Genomic DNA, 21,209 nt, shown 5'->3' on the forward strand with positions numbered 1-21,209 from the left:
ATCTATATCTATATCATCTATATCTATGTCTATATCTATATCTATATCTATATCATCTATATCTATATATCTATCATCCATATCTACATATCTATCATCTATCTATATCTGTATCATCCAAATCTATATCTATTTCTACATATCTAAACCTATATCTATATCATCTATATGTATCTATCTATCTACTATCCGCTATATTTATATCTATATCTATCTATATCTATCTATTATCTATCTATGGGAATATTGTTCAGTAATAAAAAAGAGATGAGATATTACCATTAGCAACCACATAAATGGACCTAGAAGATATTATGGTAAGTAAAATAAGTCAGACTGAGAATGAAAAAATCACATTATTTCATTCATATGTAGAATATTAAAAAAAGGAATAAATAAACAAGCAAGCAAAAGCAGAATCAGCCCTATAAATACAGAGAACACAGATGGTTGCCAGAGGGAAGTGGATGGAGAGGAGGGGTAAAATGGTGAAGGGAAGTGAGAGATACAAGCTTCCAGTTATGGAATAAATAATAATAAGAATAAAGGGTACAGCACAGGAAATTAGTGATATTGGAATAGTGCTGTGTGATGACAGTAGGTGACTATACTTGTGATGAGCATAGCATAATGTATAGAGAAGTTGTACACCTGAAACTTATGTAATGTTGTGTGTTAACTATATACTGAAATAAAAATAAATTAAAATAAAATTAAAATGTAAGCCATAGATATACCTTGAAAAATATGTTGTTTGAAAGTTTTTTCCCTAACGAAAAACAACCAAAACACCAAAATAAGCACAAAATACTCCATAAGAATTTTTCAACATATAAGCTTATATATTTTTGCTTTATTTGTTCCATAAAATTACATTATCAAGAATAATGGTGTGGGTCAGTCGCTTGAACATCCAACTGTTGATTTTGGCTCAGGTCATGATCCCAGCCAGGATGGTGGAATGAAACCCCGCATCAGGCTCTGTGCTGACAGCGTGGAGCCTGCTTGGGATTCTCTCTCTCCCTCTCTGCCCCTCTCCCTCTTGCACTCTCTGTATCTCTCTCAAAATAAATAAATAAACTTAAAAAAAACTTGCACCCTGAAAACCACAAAATATTGCTGAGAAATATTAAAGAATGATTCAGTAAATGGAGAATTTCCATTCTATATGTATGCACTGGAAGAGCCAACATCGTCAAGGGAGCAATTCTGTACAAATTTATATTATAAATGCATTGTTTTTCAAGATCTCAACAGACATTTTTGTAGATATTGTCAAATTAAACCTAACATTTATATGGATTTGATAGGAATTATATAAATATACAGTAATCAAGATAGTGTGTAGCTTTGGTGAAAAAACTGGTTATGTAGATCAATCAAACAGAATTGAGGGTCAAGAAATAACCTTTGCATTTTTGGTTGTATCAATCTGTAATAGGTGTCATCAGGAAACGTTATCTTCAAATTGTGTTGAGGTAATTGAGCAACCCTTTGGAAAATAAATTAATTTGACACTTTATATTGTACATAAAAATTAAGTCAAAAGATGCATAAACCTAAATACAAAAACTAAACGTATAAAATGTCTAAAGTCAGTCAGAGAAAGACAAATACCATATGGCATCACTCATATGTGGAATTTAAGAAACAAAACAGATAAAGGGGAAAGAAGAAAAAAAGAGACAGAGGGAGAGAGAAAGAGGAAGGCAAACCATAAGAGTCTCCTAATTATAAAGAACTAACTGAGGGTTTCTGGAGGAAAGGCTGGAGGGGGATGGGCTAAATGGGTGCTGGGTATTAAGAAGGGCACTTGTTGTGATGTGTACCGGGGGTTGTATGTAAGTGATGGGTCACTAAATTCTACTCTTGAAACAAATACTACACTATATGTTAACTAACTAGAATTTAAATAAAAACTTGAAACAAAACAAAAAGAACACATGGGACAAAATATCCATAGCTATGGGTTAGGCAAAGAATTCTTAGACGAACCACCAAAGGTATGATTCTTTTTTTTTTTAATTTTTTTTTTCAACGTTTATTTATTTTTGGGACAGAGAGAGACAGAGCATGAACGGGGGAGGGGCAGAGAGAGAGGGAGACACAGAATCGGAAACAGGCTCCAGGCTCTGAGCCATCAGCCCAGAGCCCGACACGGGGCTCGAACTCCCGGACCGCGAGATTGTGACCTGGCTGAAGTCGGATGCTTAACCGACTGCGCCACCCAGGCGCCCCATAGGTATGATTCTTAATGGGAAAGAAAAAATAATGACCTATTGGACCTTCTCAAAATTAAAAACTCTGTACTTCAAAAGACAACATTATGAAAATGAGAAGATAAGCTACAGATTGAGAGAAAATGTTTACAAAACAGGTCGGATAAAGGAAACATAATCAGAGTATAAAGAGAACTGTTCAAACTTAATAATTAGATACCAAATAAACCATTAAAAATGGGCCAATGATTGAATAGACATTTTGAATTAGGAGAGTTTTTACCTAATCACAATTTTATATATCACAAACATAATTAATTTTATTTTCCTAACATTTATGTTTCTTTTAACACCTATACATCTTCCATTGATATTTAATAAAGCATATTTCTTGAGGTTGTATTTTTTTAAATAAAACATTATGTTATTTTAATTTGCATATGTGTGCTGTTTGGTTTCATGGCTAGCCTATGTACCCAAAATGTTAGCTTGTATTCCTTGGTTATTTAGATAAATTATAACTTAATTTTAAATAGAGGCATAAGGAGGAAGCATAATATTTGCTTATAATGTATTATAACATTTATTGAAAATATTCTATCTCATATAGGTAGGATGTCAGAATATATTTTACTTAAAAGTACCTCCTGAGTTTTTTGTTCTGATTTTTTAATAATTATAAGAGAATCTCATGGTTTATATACATCTAAATAATTATGTTTTATACGTGAAGAAGGCTATGTTTTTTTAATATATTTAGAAGTACACACCATGAATGTTAAAGCAGATGACAGGGAGTTATTTAATATTTTTCTAAAGTCTTAGTTCACAGTGTATAATGATCTTTAATGCAAATCAATGATTGGTATCATTTTGATCACGTTTATCATCATGGATATACTCCACCAACTTTTATTGTGCAACAAGCAGATCATTCTTAAATGTAAATTGGTGAGAAAGTTATAAAAAATAGGTCCCAAATGAAAAAAAATATATTAAAGAAAAAAAGAGAAAGAGAGAGAAAAGTTTTAAGAGCTGTATCTGTTCCTCAGTGATGTGGGCTGCACGTTGAGGCAGATTTCTAACACATGAGGTAATAAAGAATCATGTATATTCACCTTGGAAATAGGGTGGTACAGAGTCCCAAAACTTAAATGTGTACAGAAATTTGCATAGTGATATAAATGAAAGAATCTAGCCATAGGTAAGATTAGGAAGATGATTGATTTTTTGTAACGTCTGGTTTTCATTGAGTCATGGATACAGAAAATGTGCTTTTTCCTTCATAAACTATCTCCTCATGAGAAAAGCCAAAAAGGAAACCTTGGTGATTAATGGCTGACACTGGGCCTGAATGTCAAAAAATCATTGGGGAGGAGTAGATAGTAGGAAACTATCAACTGCTGTGATCTAGCTAATAGATGGCCATTATTCAGCTCTGCCAGAGTGTTGCAAAGGGGTAAACATGTGTAAATTTGTCCTTTTTTTTTCTTTTTTTTGAGAAGAGTACGAATCTCGGATATTATGTGGTATTGCATATTTGGATACAAATTTAATTAACACACACATTTGTGCACCAATATTTCCTTATCCAAATGAAACCTCAATTTAGGCAATATAGAGCATGTGCCTTGCCAATTTGCAACATCTAATAGTAGTGATATCTGAATTGTATAGGTATTAAATGCTGTTCTAAAATTCTTGCCATGTTGTAAATTAGATGACTCTGAGTTTAAAGCATCAATGGTTGATAATGTCTAAAACTCTCAGCATCTAGAATCTGGAAGCAATTGCTATCTCTATTTTGCAATTTCAGTTTAATTTTTTTAATGTTTATTTTTTTTTAATTTTTTTTTTCAACGTTTATTTATTTTTGGGACAGAGAGAGACAGAGCATGAACGGGGGAGGGGCAGAGAGAGAGGGAGACAGAATCGGAAACAGGCTCCAGGCTCCGAGCCATCAGCCCAGAACCTGACGCGGGGCTCGAACTCACGGACTGCGAGATCGTGACCTGGCTGAAGTCGGACGCTTAACTGACTGCGCCACCCAGGCGCCCCTTAATGTTTATTTTTGAGAGAGAGAAAGACAGAATGAGTGTGGGAGAGGCAGAGAGAGAGGAAAACACAGAATCCAAAGCAGGCTCCAGGCTCTGAACTATCAGCACAGAGCCCAAAATGGGACTTGAACTCACGAACTTTGAGATCATGACCTGAACCTAAGTTGGACGCTTAACTGACTGAGCCACCCAGGCACCCCACAAATTCAGTTTAAAACATTAATATGGTATGTCATGTTATTTGTCAGCTATTTTTTTTCTCATGTGCTTATGGAGCAGTTATCATTTTAGCGTTCCCCTAAATATTTTGTAATACATGAGTGAAGTCTACAAATTGATACAGCATTTTTTATGAGCTTGAGTAAATTATTAGGTTATTATAAGCCTCTATAAGATAAAGGACCTAAATTTATTATTTTTCCCCCAGATTCTCATTCTCAACTTCGTCAAGTATATATAGGGGAAATTAACTTTTGGAACCAGGCAAAGCATCTGTTACAGACATGAGAGTAGAGGAGAATGAGTCTCTATAGACCACTCTTTCTATTGTTAAGTGAATGTCATAAAGAAGTCATATCCATTATACTAAAGCAATGGTGTAATTCCTGAAATAAAACTTACATCCACAGAATGAAGAAATATTTAAGAATTGAGTATAACTAATTCAAATTTGAAGATTTTATATATTGGAATATCTTTATGTTTGCTGACTCATAATTTCAATTAAATATATATGATAGGTGATCATCAATGTAATGATTCAATTAAAATGCTAGAAAAATTTCAGTTTCATAGTTATAATAACAAAAACGTATAATTTAATTAGGCATCAAAAAAGACAACTGTACTTCAATGATTCTCAGCTCTACTTTTTTCAAACTGTGTTGTCAAGGTAAGATATTAATACAACTGAGCTGTGTGGCTGAGTATCATCTTATACTGCACCACACAAATGCGTGATTGCTTATTTCTTAGTTCTTTCAACAAAGTAAACAAATATTTAAAATACATTTCCTCTGAAAAATTTTGCCATATAAAAGGACAAGTAAGTTCATCAATCCACATTTCTATGTTAGTTGGTCTTAAGCTTCTTTATCACTGCCCAGTTAATTAGGCGGCCAGTAAATAACAGTTTTCAAAAAAGCCTTATTTTGGAATCTGGAAGGATGATCACTCTGGTCAAAGAACGCTATCATACTAGAACCAGAACAAGATAGGATCGATTCACTGGTCTGTACAGCTACAGCTTGTTGTTTAAAGTAGAGAAAGTAGAAAGTAATAGATTTTTTTGTTTTGTTTTGTTTTTTAGTGTTCTCAAAGCTCAACACATTTGGCTTTAGATATAAGTTGGTCACTTTGTAATCCTATCTATTTAATTGGGGCTGCTGATTATTGCCCCACATACTTATGACAAATAAAAGAAATACATGCAGTTTAAATAGTCCTTCAGTGAGTTCCATATGAGGAAAATATATTATATATATGCATTCTAATATATTTTATATTTTCAGACATTTTCTATTTAAAAATAATACTTTAAAATTCTATTCTTAAAAACTGAGATGAGGATCAGAGATTAAAATGTTTTCATGTGTGATATTATAATCAATAAAATGATGAGAAAAATGCGTAATAACTGGAAATCACCAAGAGTTGAAAGCGTATGCTTCTGCTTCTGGGTAGGCTATCAGAACTGCAATTTATTCATTAGCCAATGTAAAAAAAAAAGTGGGCTTGTTTTTTTTAAAGATACTTACTTAAATTAAGGATTTTATTACTTTGAAGTTTCAAGAGTCTGCATTTTGTTGTCTCTTGTGAGAGAAAACCCTGAGCAATAACTAAATGAAAATATCACTCAGAGCAATATTTTAAAGCCAATAATGCAAATTATGAATGAATATGACCAAACTGTTTTTGCAACTCAAAAGAGAAAATTCTTGGCTGGGAGCAATGCAATGAAAAATATAATCAAAAAGCAAATTAATTAAGTGCTTGGAGCTTCCTTTTAGAAAAGTTTGAAAATTGCCTTGATAAGTGAATTTTATGAAATAGATGAAAACTTGGCACAGCCCCACAAGTAGATATGTGTCATGTGTCAAAGAAGGAAGTCAGGATCCGAAACACATCACCTTAGGACATTACTTTTAAGTATGTAAATGGGTACATTTGCACATTTAAAAGTACACAAATCATGCTTGAAAATAATAAGACAACCAAGAAGACCAAGATTAAGCTAATCTCTACAACTGGATGAAATGATGGATATCATCTATTAAACTTAATTTCCATTTTCATTTACTTTATTCATATTGGTGACTTATAAAGCTGATAATTAACAAAGTACTTTATTATTAAAAGCAAATCTTTGAAGAAAAGAAAAAAAAATGACAGTTTTGGAGAATGCTGAATTAACAGGAAAAAATGAATGCCTGTATAGAGAGTTGTCAATTCAGTGTGTGAAACAGTGCAAGAAGTATTAACAATATTCCCACCCCAGTTCTTTTTTATTCTTTCTTTACTTTACTTTTTTAAGTGTATTCATATATTTTGAGAGAGAGAGAGTGAGCTGGGGAGGGGCAGAGTGAGAGGGAGAGGGAAAATTCCAAGCAGGCTCTGTGCTGTCAGTGCAGAGCCTGACACAAGGCTTGATCCCACAAACCCTGAGATCATGACCTGAGCTGAAATCAAGAGTCCGACACTTAACTGACTAAGCCACCCAGGTGTCCTTTTTTATTATTAATGACATAAGAGGCAAAATTTAAAAGACCCATGCCTTACATATTTGATTTCGCAGCAAATAAAAGTTTATGTCTTTATTTTGAAAAAAAGAGGAAGAGAGAGAGAATCCTAAGCAGGCTCCACACTGTTAGCAACGTGGAGCCTGACATGGGGCTGGAACTCAGGAACCACGAGATCATGACCTGAGCCGAAATCAAGAGTTGGAAGCTTAATTGACTGAGCCACCCAGGTGCCCTGATTTTGCAGCATTTTAAAGAAAAGTAAAATGTTTCTAGGATGCTTGAGATAAATTATAATTTAAATCATTTACAATTTTAAGATAAAATGGTATTTAACTTTTAGAAAAGGATGGAAACATATGCCATATACTAAGTGCAGAGTGATCTAAGGATAACTTTATTTTATTTAATATTTGGCACATACACAGAAAGTATGATTTATTCCAATTTGAGAGGTGGCAGGAGTAAGGCTTAGAGAGGATAAATAAGTTGACCTAGCTACACCCCTATAATATCAAGATTTAATCTCCTCCGCCTGCAACAAAACAAATCCCTTCTCTGTTACATCAGATTGACTTCTCTGGTGGGGCAGATGTTATAATTCAGGTTTACTGAGAAATTTATTGTTGTTTGTGACTGTTTCTTCCATTATTTGGGACAGAGTTGTGATGGTTATAAATCTGTGCAGGGGAAGCTTCTAGTGTTTGCAGAGACACAGATAGCACTAGACAAGTGTGCAATATCCTTGTTAGCATTTGAGGGTAATATGAGGATAGCATGCCCAGAAATGTTTGTGTTATCTATATAGAGAAAGAAAATGTCTTCATTTCCTTGTACATGTGATTCCTGAGTGATTTCAATTACTTTCCAGTAACTATGTTAGCAACTATTTTAGCTCAGGCTGTCAGCTAGCAAATTAATTTAGAAAGGTCCTCCTGAGGGTGGATTTTCTGACTCATGCTAGTTACTGAAGAACAATATAGTTAGGATTATACTACCTGTCCTTACACTAGAAGTCAGCATCATGTGGCCCTTATTTTAAAAGTGAAGAAAAAAGGGGCACCTGGGTGGTTCAGTCGGTTAAGCATTTGACTCTTGGTTTCGGCTCATATCATGACCTCATGGTTTGTGAGGTCAAGCCCTGTGTCGGGCTCTGTGCTGGCAGGGCGGAGCCTGCTTGGGATTCTCTCTCTCCCTCTCTGGCCTTACACCCTTCTCAAAATAAATAAATTTAAAAATTTTAAACTGATGAAAAAGACTTAGTGATTTGAGTGTTTATTTCCAAAGGAATTTCTAGATCAACTTCCCAACTGATGTAGTATTGGTAAAATGAATTTATATATCTTGTATTATATTATATATGTTCATGTGCATGAGTATATACACACATAGGCATGATATGTGTATATATTATAACATATGTGATATATATGAATATATAAAAGATGTATATATACGGGTATATGTATTCATTGTCTAGTCTAGAATGCAAGCGGCAAGAGCCTTTGTCTGGAAGGTTTTGTGCAATGCAAATAGAATCAGAGTTGAGAAACAGAAGATAAATGAACATACCCTACAGGTATTAGGACAACCTCATTTGTTCTCAACAGATTGCATTTGCAAAGCACTTGGTAAGGAATGCATGTTGCCAAAGTTAATAATCTGGTTTCTTAAAATGTAAGTTCACAACAAAGACTTTTCCATTAGACTATACATACCTAAAGTTTATTATTTTAAATATTTCAATATCCAATGGGGGTTCAACTTAGCTGTGCAAAACTGATATATTTTGTTGCACTTTTTTCTCTCATAGATCTGGCGTTAGATTTAAGTAGTTAGAATATTAATTTTTAAAATGATCATACTTAAAAATAAATATACTTTAAGGTTTCTATTGATTTCTCTTATATACAGAAGTATCTACTGGTAGGTTCTTAAATATATATTCATACTTGAATGATGAGAAGTCACAAGGATTTCTATTGCCTGTAATGGAAATATGTATGCAGATTCTGTCATTGAAATGTTCCTTTTACTTTATCATATTTCACAGAATTTTATATCCAAAGGGGAAAGAGAAATTTGCAAATATTTCTATTCAATGAATAAACATAAGGACAATCCTCACAGCGCTTTGCAGATTGTGCTAAGGCATCAGACTGGCAAGAATGTAAAGGCTCCAAATGCCTTTGTTGGTCTATTTGTTTTGCACCTGCCAGCATGTATGTGTTCTAGCTGCCGACACCTGCTCCTCCAATTTATTTTGCGAAAATATACCTAATTTTTAAATGGGAGGAAAGCAAACCTTAATATTTAAAGAAAATATATTACATGAAAAAAAAACCCTCTGGCATTATGTCAAAATCAAAAACTTTTCATTCAAGACAATCGTATAAAAAGCCATATTAATGTAAGGCTACACCCCAGGAATGATTCCTGCACGCTGAATAACTGAGAATTCCTGTTATACGAATTATTAGGAATTCCATTTGCTACCTAGTTAACTGATCCAAAAATTTGATTACATTTTGGATCACAGACTATTTCGGGGAAAAAAATATATATTTTTTTAATGGCCAAGAAAAGATTGTCAGCCATTTTTTCTCTGAACAGATATTTATTTTGGCAGACCCTATTCAAGCCACTTCATTTACATCATTAAACAAACAAAAAGATCTTTGCTTTCATGCAACTTGTAATATTGAAAAAAATGATAGTAGTGAAAAAACACTGTATCGCTGTTTGCATGTCATAGTTTCCATTTGTGGCTGTGTTCCTGACATGTTAATGGCAAACTCTTCCATTCTTCCAATTGTACAAGTTGGATAATACGGTAAATGGTCACCTTATCAAAATAAACAATAACTAGGTAAATTATATGGAATGTTAGGTGATAAGTGCTCTAGAAAAAGAAATAGTGAAGTGTGATGGATGATATTGAGTGTGGCAGATGGTGGAGAGGAAGCTGTATGCGACTCTGGCTGTCAGACTAAGCCTCATTGCAGGTTGAATTTCTGCAAAGATTGGGATGGCTGTAACGACTATCTAGAAAAACCATGTCTACAGAGAGGAAATGCCACTGAAAATATCTTGAAGTGAGCATATATCTTAAGTCGCGAAGACAGAATAGCTGGAATAGAAAGTAAGGATGTGCAAGAGAAGAGAGTCAGATCATGTAACTCCTTTTAGGCCATAATTACGTTTTTGGATGTAAATCTAAGAGAATTGAGAAAAAGCTGAGTTGGTTTCAGCAGAGAAATGACAGAAGAATGTGACGGTAGGAAAGAGATTGAAGGAGGAAAGAATGGAAAAAGGGGACCTGTTTGGGGGATCTTGCATTTCCTATTTCCTGGCCAAAGTTTGTAATGCAATGGGCTGAATTATTAATAGTGGTATTCTTGGCATTTTTAACATTTAAAGAAGTGTTTTTATGTTTTCACTACATAGTACCATGATTGTCTTATCCTTGTTATTTCTATTTTGCCAAGATTTTTGATTATTTTTGTTTCATATGGAAGGCATTGCCAAGTGCTTCCTTCTGTACCTTGCTACATGGTTAGGTTTTTTCCCTTTAATATGTTAATGTGGTGACTCAAAAGCGTATGAATGCACGCATGTGTGTGTATGTATATAACATCCTTTAAATACACTTTAGTGTTCCTCTGGGATCTTTGCATGTATTTTATGATATATTTGATCATAATACTCATTTATTATTAACTGTTTTAATTTGATATCATAAGGAGATTAGATTTGCAATAAGGTAATGAATGAGTTTTTGTACTTTTTATATTCTCTGAATAGTATAATATTGGAATTATAATACCTGGAATGTGATATAACTCATCCATAACACTGGGTTTTCTATTTTGTTGTTAGAATAATTTTTCAACAGTGATTCATTTTATTTTATTATTAAGTTTCCACATGTATTCATAAGTCTGCTTTCTTAAATTATATTTTTGTATGCTTTAATTTAATTATTAAATATATAAAATATACTGGCAAAATGTTCATCATATTTTCCTTTTTTTAAAGTACATACTACTTTTGTGAATATCTTCTCTTTTCCTTCTATACTATTGTTACTTGTACATTTATTTTTTCTTCTTTGAGAGAAGAAGGAAATATTGCAAAACTACTTTGGTTCTTTTAACATTTTATTTTACTTTTTAGACATTTGACTCAAATAAATGCTTTTGTAGACTCACTCATTTTAATTTTGTATTCTCTTTAATTTCTTTTTTTGTTTTCGCTATTTGCTTTCTTCCTTGTTTGGATTACTCATTAATTTTCATATTCTTACGTATACCAATTTAAGTCTTTGACTTTTAGCCTTTCTTTTAACAATTTCTGATTTAGTTTATAAGTGGTACTTGAGTTGGCATTTGTTACGTTTTTGTAAAGTATTATTTTCATGATTATTTATTCTAACTATATTCCACTCCTGTTATGATATTTAACGACACTTATAGAAATGATTTTTAAAATTATTATAATTATATAGAAACATTTATTCAGTTTCATATTAATTTTGAATGTAAATATATTGTCTTCTGGTAATGTGTGCTTTATAACCAAGATTAACAAACAAACCCCACAGACGAAATCCAGCCCCAACTCTGTTTGATAAAACAAAGTTTTATTGCAAGCCACGCATGTCCATTCATCTACATATTTTCTATTTTACTTTTGACTAGAAGAGCAGAGTTGAGTAGTTGCAATTGAGACTATATGGCAAGCAGAGATGAACATATTTAGTCTTTGGATCTTTACAGAAAAATATTTTTTTTGACTCCTGTTATATAATGTTTTGAAATTTGATAGGACCTGGTTATGAAATAATACATAGAAAATGTATATATAAATCCATATATGCTTGAAACTGTATTTCGTAGTCATGTCCTTTTAAAAAAAATGTTTATTGTTTTTGAGAGAGAGCATGGGTGAGGGAGAATCGGAGGCAGAGACAGAGAGAGAGAGAGAGGGAGAGAGAATATCAAGCAGGTTCCCCACTCAGCATCAGAGCCCGATGTATGGTTCTATCTCTCAGTTGTGACAAATTGACATGAGCCAGCATCCCAGCCATGTACTATTTTATTTCTTTACAGAATAAGATTTACTATACATTTTTAATTTTTTTTTTCAACGTTTTTTATTTATTTTTGGGACAGAGAGAGACAGAGCATGAACGGGGGAGGGGCAGAGAGAGAGGGAGACACAGAATCGGAAACAGGCTCCAGGCTCCGAGCCATCCGCCCAGAGCCTGACGCGGGGCTCGAACTCGCGGACCGCGAGATCGTGACCTGGCTGAAGTCGGACGCTTAACCGACTGCGCCACCCAGGCGCCCCTACTATACATTTTTAAATCTACATATTTGCTGATTTCTTTATATTCTCAGTTAATTGTTAAGTGAATTATGTAAAAAAAAAGAACACCTTGATGATAGATATGCATTTTTACTTTCATTTCTCTTAATTAGTTTAATTATGATTGTGCGATATTATGGTAGGGGCGTGTGAGTTTAAAATTAAAATTGATATTATGATAGGGGCATGCGAGTTTAAAATTAAAATTTCCGTCATGGTTTCAACACTGCCTTAAAATCTCTTCCTCTTAATTTCAATAGATCTACATCAATTTTTTTATTTTTATTATATTTCATTACATCTGTATTTTTTCTCAGTTTATCTGTTTATGTGTTTTATACATTATTCTTGTAAACAGCACATAGCTGAAGTTGTGTTTCAAACTAACCTAAAACTATTTATCTTTTAAATGTTTAATTTATTTAACTTATATATAATTTGATAACTCATTTATTTATACTTACCTTTAAACCATTTATTTTATTCTATTTACTTCACTTTATATACCTAAGTGTGTGTGTGTGTGTGTGTGTGTGTGTGTGTGTGCATGTGTGCGTGCGTGCGTGCGTGTGTGTGTATGTGTGTTTCTCCTCTTTTTGTTTTATTTATTTTGTTTTCTAATTCTATTAACTTTTTTCTACTAGTTTCCAAGTTTGTATATACTTTTTTGAATTTTCTTAGTTGTTTCCCTTAATACACTAATTTGATGAAACATGAAGTTACTGATAAGTTTACTACTTTTCTAAAAGATACAATTGCAATGAGCTCTCTGACTTTGATGATGCTCTTTCCAAATGTCAATGTCAATGTTGTAAAATTGTTTAGCATTCCCTTTTATGCCACTTGTTAGAAATTATTTCCATTTTAATTTATCAAATTGTTTATTTAAATGTTTAATATTTTATTTAATGGATGTTCTTATGTGTATCTCAATTTCCTATGGTATATGTTTTAGAAATTCCTTTGCGGCGCCTGAGAGGCTCAGTCGGTTAAGCGTCCAACTTCAGCTTAGGTCACGATCTCGCAGTCTGCGAGTTCAAGCCCTGCGTCAGGCTCTGGGCTGATGGATCAGAGCCCGGAGCCTGCTTCGATTCTGTGTCTCCCTCTCTCTCTGCCCCTCCCCCGTTCATGCTCTGTCTCTCTCTGTCTCAAAAATAAATAAAAAACCATTAAAAATTAAAAAAAAAGAAATTCCTTTGATGATACACTCTGAATTATATAATGTCACATTTTAGTTTGTATTTATTTTTTTTTAATTTTATTTTGTACTCATTCTAGTTTCTATTGTGATTATTAGAAGTCAGCTGACTTATAATCTAGTTGTCATTCTTTTGTACTTAACCTCCCCCCTCCTTCCCGAAAGACTTTTAACATATTTCATTGTCTTTGGTGCTTTTGCTGCTTCATGATGATAATGGCAAAATGGAAATTCTTTCCAGAATACATTAGTCTACCTTTAAGAGTTTGTGACTTTAAACAGTTTTGGAAAATTCTGAGTTAGTATCCCTTTATATTCTGTGTCTCTAAAATTTTCTCAATTAACCACTACTAAATTATAAAAAGACATGTTGAACCATCTCATTTTATCTTCCATATCTGGTATCTCTTTAACATTTTCCATTTCCTTGCTTATATTCATGCTGTTATGGTTTTTTCAGATCTATTTTTGTGGTTTCTAATCTCTTTTCAGGTACTTCAGACCTGTTATTTAACTCATACACCAAGTTTGTAATCTCAATATTATATTTTTACTTCTTAAAATTTTTATACTTTTCCAAATCTAATCATTTTTTGAAGATCTCTTGTTCTTTGTTATAATTTAAAATCCATTTTTTAAGCAAATACAACATGTTTGTCCTTTCTGATGCTTCTCTGACTCCGGCCCAGGATGGTTTGTTCTTCATGTAGTTATTGCTTTTTTTCATTGTGAGCTGATATTCCTTTATTTGTGTTAATTTTTGAAAGCCTGAATTTAAAGATGCTTTCCTTCATAAATGTGAGCCTGTAATTGGCCTTATGTCATTACTAACTCAGGACCAGTTTCCCCATCTTCTAGGATTATAGTTGATTGGGCCAGAAGAATACAGTGAATTCAGATCCCAAGGACTGTTTTTGCATTTTCTGGGAATTTTTCTGATCTTTCCAAGGAAAATGAAGGTCTTTAAAAGCAAATGTAGGTACAGTCTAGTTCTGTGTGGTGAATTTCCAGATTTGTTCAATTTTTATGCATGGCATCCCCTTTTGAAGATTCAGCATTTACTTGGGAATCTATAATTTGGCATTTACCATGTGTTTACTCTAGGGTTTGTTTTGTATCTTCCATATATACAGATAATTAAAACTCAAGACATAAGATTAAGTGATGATCAAATGCCTTAAGGCAGCTACCAACTTGAAAGTGGACTTTCTTCTTTAAGTTCATGCTTTATCATCATTTTAGGCTCAGACATTTCCTTTACTTTCTTGCCTGCTGTGGATTTTTTTGGAAAATATTTTGTTCGTATCACTCAGATTGCTAAATTGCCCATAAACATAAGTACTCCTGTTTCTAATACATTTTCTGAAAATGGAAAATTGCTGAGACAAATCATTGTTTATACTTTCTTATCAAATTTTTTTTTTCAAGTACAGTTTCTGTGCTTTTTATTCCTCTCTTTTCATTTTAGTTAATTGAGGAATTAACATTTTGGTACTGCTCCTATCTTGAGCTAAAGTACTTACAACTGCCACAAATCTATGACTTTTGTGTAGCACTCACTATAAAATCAGGAATTTGGTTATCTGGATGTTTCTATATCACTTTCTTTCCTTTGGTGTTTTGGTGGCAGAATCATAAGCAAATAGTTGACGCATAACAAGTTATTCTAATTATTGCTCTAAACTATCAGATTCCTTCTACATTATATAAGACAATGAATTCATTATTGACCTGTTTAGTCTTCCAAAGAGTTACCAAACTATGGTAATAATGTCTGTTGAAGGCATTTTCACAAATGTTATAAAGGAACAATTTACCTTTTTGCTCTTTTTGAAGCTTGATAATAAACTAGTTTTCTCCTGGAGCAATTTTGTTTCAAAATATTATAGTTGACAGACATGAGAAAATGGAATGAAGGAAGAGTAAATTTGACCAGCAAAAGACATAAATGAAGATATCTACACAGAAAGAGAGAATAATTAGGTGAAAATAAAATGGCTAGAAATATATAAATGTTATCCTATAATTTCAAAAATATGCTAGAAGTATCCATTAGTGCTGATATCTCTTTCTAATCCTAAAACACAATAAACGATATTATGTAAATTTTGTAGGTTGGTAAGATAAAAGGCACAACGTTTTACTTATCAACTACTAATAGATTGTTAGAAAACCTAAAAATGGAACATGAAGAATATTTTCAGAAAATAAAAACATAAGCTACTTCCCTTCTCTTGCATCTATTTAGACATTATTATTAAATAAATTAATAAAGCATGAATTTTTGGCAACCAACTTGTGACAAAAGTTATTTTTTCCTAATTTCCATAAAAAGGGCTCTATAATGAACTTCTTTTTTAATGTTTATTTATTTATTTTGAGAGACAGCAGGGGAGGGGCAGGGAAAGGGAGAGAGAGAGAATCCCAAGCAGGCTCTGCCCTGTCAGCGTGAAGCCCGACATGGGGCTAATCCCCTGAACTGTGAGATCATGACCTGAGCCAAATTCAAGAGTCGGTTGCTTAACCGACTGAGCCACTCAGGCGACCCATGAACTTCTGAAATAAGAAAAGAAAATATGTAAAGATTAGCTTATAACTAGGACTGTCAAATGCTTGGTAAAACAATATGAAAACGGAGCTTTTTTATTCAACTGAATACTGGGGAAGAGTCAGTGACACTACTAGTTCAGGTCCTTGCTGTGTGCTAAAAACTGACTTAAATGTGTAAGACTGTAAACTAAGAAACCAACTTCCTCTACTCTCTTACTCTTTCCATTATGCTAAAATAAAGTACTTAGGTTTTCTTTTTCACACTAGTGAAGTTACTAAGGGAAGGAGTACTTCTTTTAATTTCTATTTCAAAAACCTAAAGTCAAAAGGAAAATATGAACTTTATTAATAATTAATATAAGTATTAATGTAATTAATTAATAAATTCATATTTAATTAATTATTAATTGAATTTATTATTTAAAATGAAATTATTATTAATTAATAAATTCATATTTAATTAATTATTAATTGAATGTATTATTTAAAATGAAAGGGGGGAAGGCTCATCTTCCCCTAAAACACACACAGTGGTGGAATATATAATTTAATCTGGATTCAAAAAGACGGAGAGGGTGATATTCTTATTACTCTGGATATATGGAAAGGTTTTGCACCATACTTTGAGGTCTGTGCATGTAAAGGCAGGGGAGACTAGGAATCTTCTCATCTAGATTTATATTCGGCATCTTTTCACTTATTAGAACAGTTGTGAAGATAAAATAATGCATATGAAAATTATTTTGTAAACCAATAAATAAACACTTTTTAGGTAGAAAGTTGCTATAGCAGAGACAATAACAAGGAATATGAAACTATTAAATTAACCAAAGGAAGTCCAAAAAATCCTGCTTTAATATTGATTTCTCTGATGTATTCTTGAGATTATATGAAGTGCTATACAGTCTTTTCTAAGTATTATTCAGATTTCTATTAGCTATGGGGTGCTAGCCAATGGGAAATATGCTGAGCAGATGAATGTGAGTAAAAATTAGGCACACTCTGTCATCTGAAGCTTATATTCTAGTGTCTGAGTAAGGCATCAATCAAAAACAACACACAAAATCAGTTAAATTGTAAATATGCCATAAGCACTTTCTTTAAAGGGAACAGTGCGGTGAGATTTAAGAATGGGTAGGGGTTGAGTAAGTGAATGTGATTTAAAAAATATCCAGTGGATTGTTTGTTTGTTTGTTTGTTTTCATCTTGAACACTCTGGTACCAAGCAGGCATGATGGTATCTTTCCTGATATTATATTGTGTCAATTAAGAATAAAAGCTACAATTTAGCAAAGAGTCTTTTGACACAAATCCAGAAGTTCAATCAGATCATAAAATATATTGACACTTGTAATAGAACACTAATTTTTTTCATTGTAGTCATTGTTTTTGTTACAAATGGCTAAGCTCTACATTTTCAGTAACACCTAAATGTAGATAATACCTAAAACTCTATTGAAGTATATTTATTTTTTTGATTATCAATACTTATTGCATAGAGTATATTAGAATGGGTATGAACCTGAAAGTTTGAAAGTTACCTTTTCTTATATCACCATTAAAGTTGCCCTAAACTTGCTTTTCTTAGAGAGAAAGATGGAAGAGTATTTTAACATAAGAAGAAGAATAATTATCAACCCGATAGTCCTAAATATCATATAAAGAGTTGAACATGACAAGGTGTATAATTTGTACTTTAATCAAAGCGGTTTTAATGACATCCATATAAAAATCTCAGCCAGGAGACTGATGTTGGCCACATATATTTGCAATGGGCAATTATTAGGTATAAGTTCCCAACATTCGTTTTGATTTTTGATCATTTCAGAGGACTCAGAGCATACCATGATGGCCTTGTTGATAAAGATTACCTGACTGCTTAATTCTTATTTTAAATATCATTCAGAAGTAGAACATAAGCCTATCTAGTATTCCAAATGTTGTTTAGAGATCATTTTAGACTTATACAACACATTTTTAATCAATACAGATCAACTACATTTACCATATCTATCTATCTATCTATCTATCTATCTATTGTCTATCATCTAGATTTTTAAAAGTGGCATCTTTTGGGGTTAGTAAAAAGTTACAAGATCTTCCTTTGAGAATGTTGAAAATAAAGCAATGGAAGTAAATAACTTCTTCAAGGAAACGTGGATACAGGGACTTTGGATCTGAAGTTAGGTTCATTTTGAGGACTGTATTCATTTTGATGCACTAGTGCCTATCCTTAAACTAAATAATCACTGTTTAGGCTATAATTCAAAGTTCTGTCAGAAGCCTTACAAGCCTAACATTGTATGTTCCCATATGCATTGTTCTTCTTACACACCATCTGCACCTGTGTCTATGGTGAATTACACAAGGAAAATATAAGCATGGTGGGTAAAAGATCGCCTGCAAAGACAGCATAAAGCTCAACTTAGAGAAATTTGGCATAGTTGCATACAGCTGGGAAGTGAAAGCAGCAGATGGGTTATGTTGACTTCCTGAAATCAGAAATGAGATGGTTTGTATCTAACAAGAAATTTGCATAGCCTCTAAGGCAAAGGCATTGCAGGCTTTGCAAATGATAATCAGAAAATAATAAGGTGACATTCTTGAAACTGAATGCCAACAATAGTATAATTGGCAAGAATTTTATAGATATAATGTCTTCCTCCCTCCCCCTTCCCTCCTTTTTCTTTCCTTCTTTCTTCCTTCTTTCCTCTTCCTTCCTTCCTAGTGAAAAGAAGAGAGTACCAAAAAATAGGATCAAAAACCATTTTTATGTGACAAGGCTTACTTTAAAAATGAGTTTTCTCATCCATGTACAGAACATATAAACTACTGTGTTTATATCACTAAAATATCATATTTGCTGAAGTAACTAATAAAAAATTCAAGTGCAGGAATATGTATATTTCTATTTGTTTGGTTTGTGTGTTTTGTTTTCCATTTTTGTACTGAGCTATAGTGTTCCTAGAATGTAAGGAAAGATAATCAAAAAATACTGACACTTTGCACACTGAATTTATAAGGAACATTTAGCACTGGCTTAGTAAAGCCTTCGTAAGACTCCCTTTTCTGATAATGACCTGATCAATAATGGAAAATACAAGTTAAAGTACATGATTTAACTTCTTCCTATAATAGAAGATTTAGTTATCATATAGTGATAACAGTATAGTATCTTTACCAAGTGCTATGCCAAATTAAATTAAATATTTAATTTTATTAATTATGGAAATATATGTATTACTTTGTTTCTATGAGTTACTTTCAGTAACTATGAACAGCTAAACTTCTGCAGATCAAAACCTACATAGCTAAATGATCATATTATTTATTATTATAGCAATGGGTTCAACTTTTAAAAGAAAATTTTAGGGACCAAGATATTAATATATTATTACCTGGTTTTAAACATTTTCTAATTCTTCCCTGCTTTGTGTGTTTATTTGGTTTTGTGTCAGCTCCTGGCGTCTGTGAGAAGACCGGAGTGACAAGGGTCAAATGCTGAGTGGTTTCCTGCACTTATCATTCCCCCCACTTATATCATTTCAGAATTGTTGGTTTTTATCTTAGTTACTTGACAATCTATATAAATGAGCTTCCCTTTTTAACTGTCCATTCATTTCTATGGCAAGGATAACTTTTCCCCATATCTAGAAGGAAATGTTAAAGTTTATATGACTGCTTGTGTAATAAAAAATGTCAAAATACACATTTCTCAAATTAGTTTCATATTCCACAACCGCCCATCTCTGTTTTAATGGTGATTTGGCTGTCTGGAATCAGTATCTCAGCCCATTTGAAACTGTTTAGTCCTTGGTAAAATTGCTCTGCTGTTCTTTCTCAAATGGTTCAAATGGAGCAATCATTGTCAAGGTGATCTTGAGTTTTTGAAAGAGAAAAAAAATAGATAAAAGTTGTACTTTCTGAAGAGCTATAAAAAAAAGTAAAATACACATTTATTTAAGGAACACCAAACATGACTTCTCCATGGCAGGCCTAAAACTTCTCCTGTAAAACCCTTACAAAATTTTCTCATTTCAATATTGATAAGGATCAGCTTACCCATTTTCAATTTTAAAATCACATTTGTTTTCAAATTAGAATAAAAAGGGGTGATGTTAGACACAAGCAGAATGGGTAATTATCTGCATGACTCAAGGGAAGCTGAAATGTATTGTCTTCACAAGTATTTCTTCAAAACTTTTTGATGTTCTTTTGTGTCATTGTTTTATATAAATTCACTAAATACTTTTGTGATGAAAGGCAAATAAACAGGGATTTACAGTATATCTTAAGGTTATTTATACCTTAGTAAAGATTTCATGTTTCCTTTTCTCCTAATTGTTAGTTAAGTATAAAAAAATCTAAATTACAACTGTGATGAATTATGTTGGAAATAGAAAGGTAATTTTAGAATAAATTTTTTTTGCATATGAAATCCAGGTAGATTGGCTAGGTCCTGTAATAGGAAATATCCTAGGATGTCGAAGAAACATGATTAATGGACAAGGAGACATGAACACAAAAAAGAAGGTAAAAGAACATCAAAAACACCATTACTGATTTGATAAATTTGCTGAGAGTTTTCCACATGACTACATTGGACAAAAGACAGAAATAATCTTTTTTTTAAATTTGCATATGCTGACCTGCTGGTAATGATCCGAAAGAATACTGGTGATGAGTTTTGAGGTTAAGTTGGAAAAACTCAATGATTTAGGCAAATTGCAGCCAGCTCAGGAAAGCATTGTTGCAGAGGGCCAGCAGTGAATCTGTCTTTCCTTTTTATCTACCTTATTTATCTTTCCAATTATACTTTTCACTTATCTAGTTTTTTTTTACTCTTATATCTCTTATTACTTTTACCTAAGTTATATGATATCTCATTTAATTTTTTTCAGGCTAGAGCTTAAGCCAAAGTATTTTTATTTCTGTAATTCTGCAAACTATGATTGATCAGCTAAAATTGCTTTAACCGTGACACTTCATGATTCATGACACTTTTTTAAACCAAGTTTCAAATAAATTTCTTTCACATCGCATACAAAATGTTTCTGGCTTTTAACTCATTCATTGT

The sequence above is a fragment of the Prionailurus viverrinus genome, chromosome A1, assembly GCF_022837055.1.
Source record: "Prionailurus viverrinus isolate Anna chromosome A1, UM_Priviv_1.0, whole genome shotgun sequence".
Taxonomy (NCBI): Eukaryota; Metazoa; Chordata; class Mammalia; order Carnivora; family Felidae; genus Prionailurus; species Prionailurus viverrinus.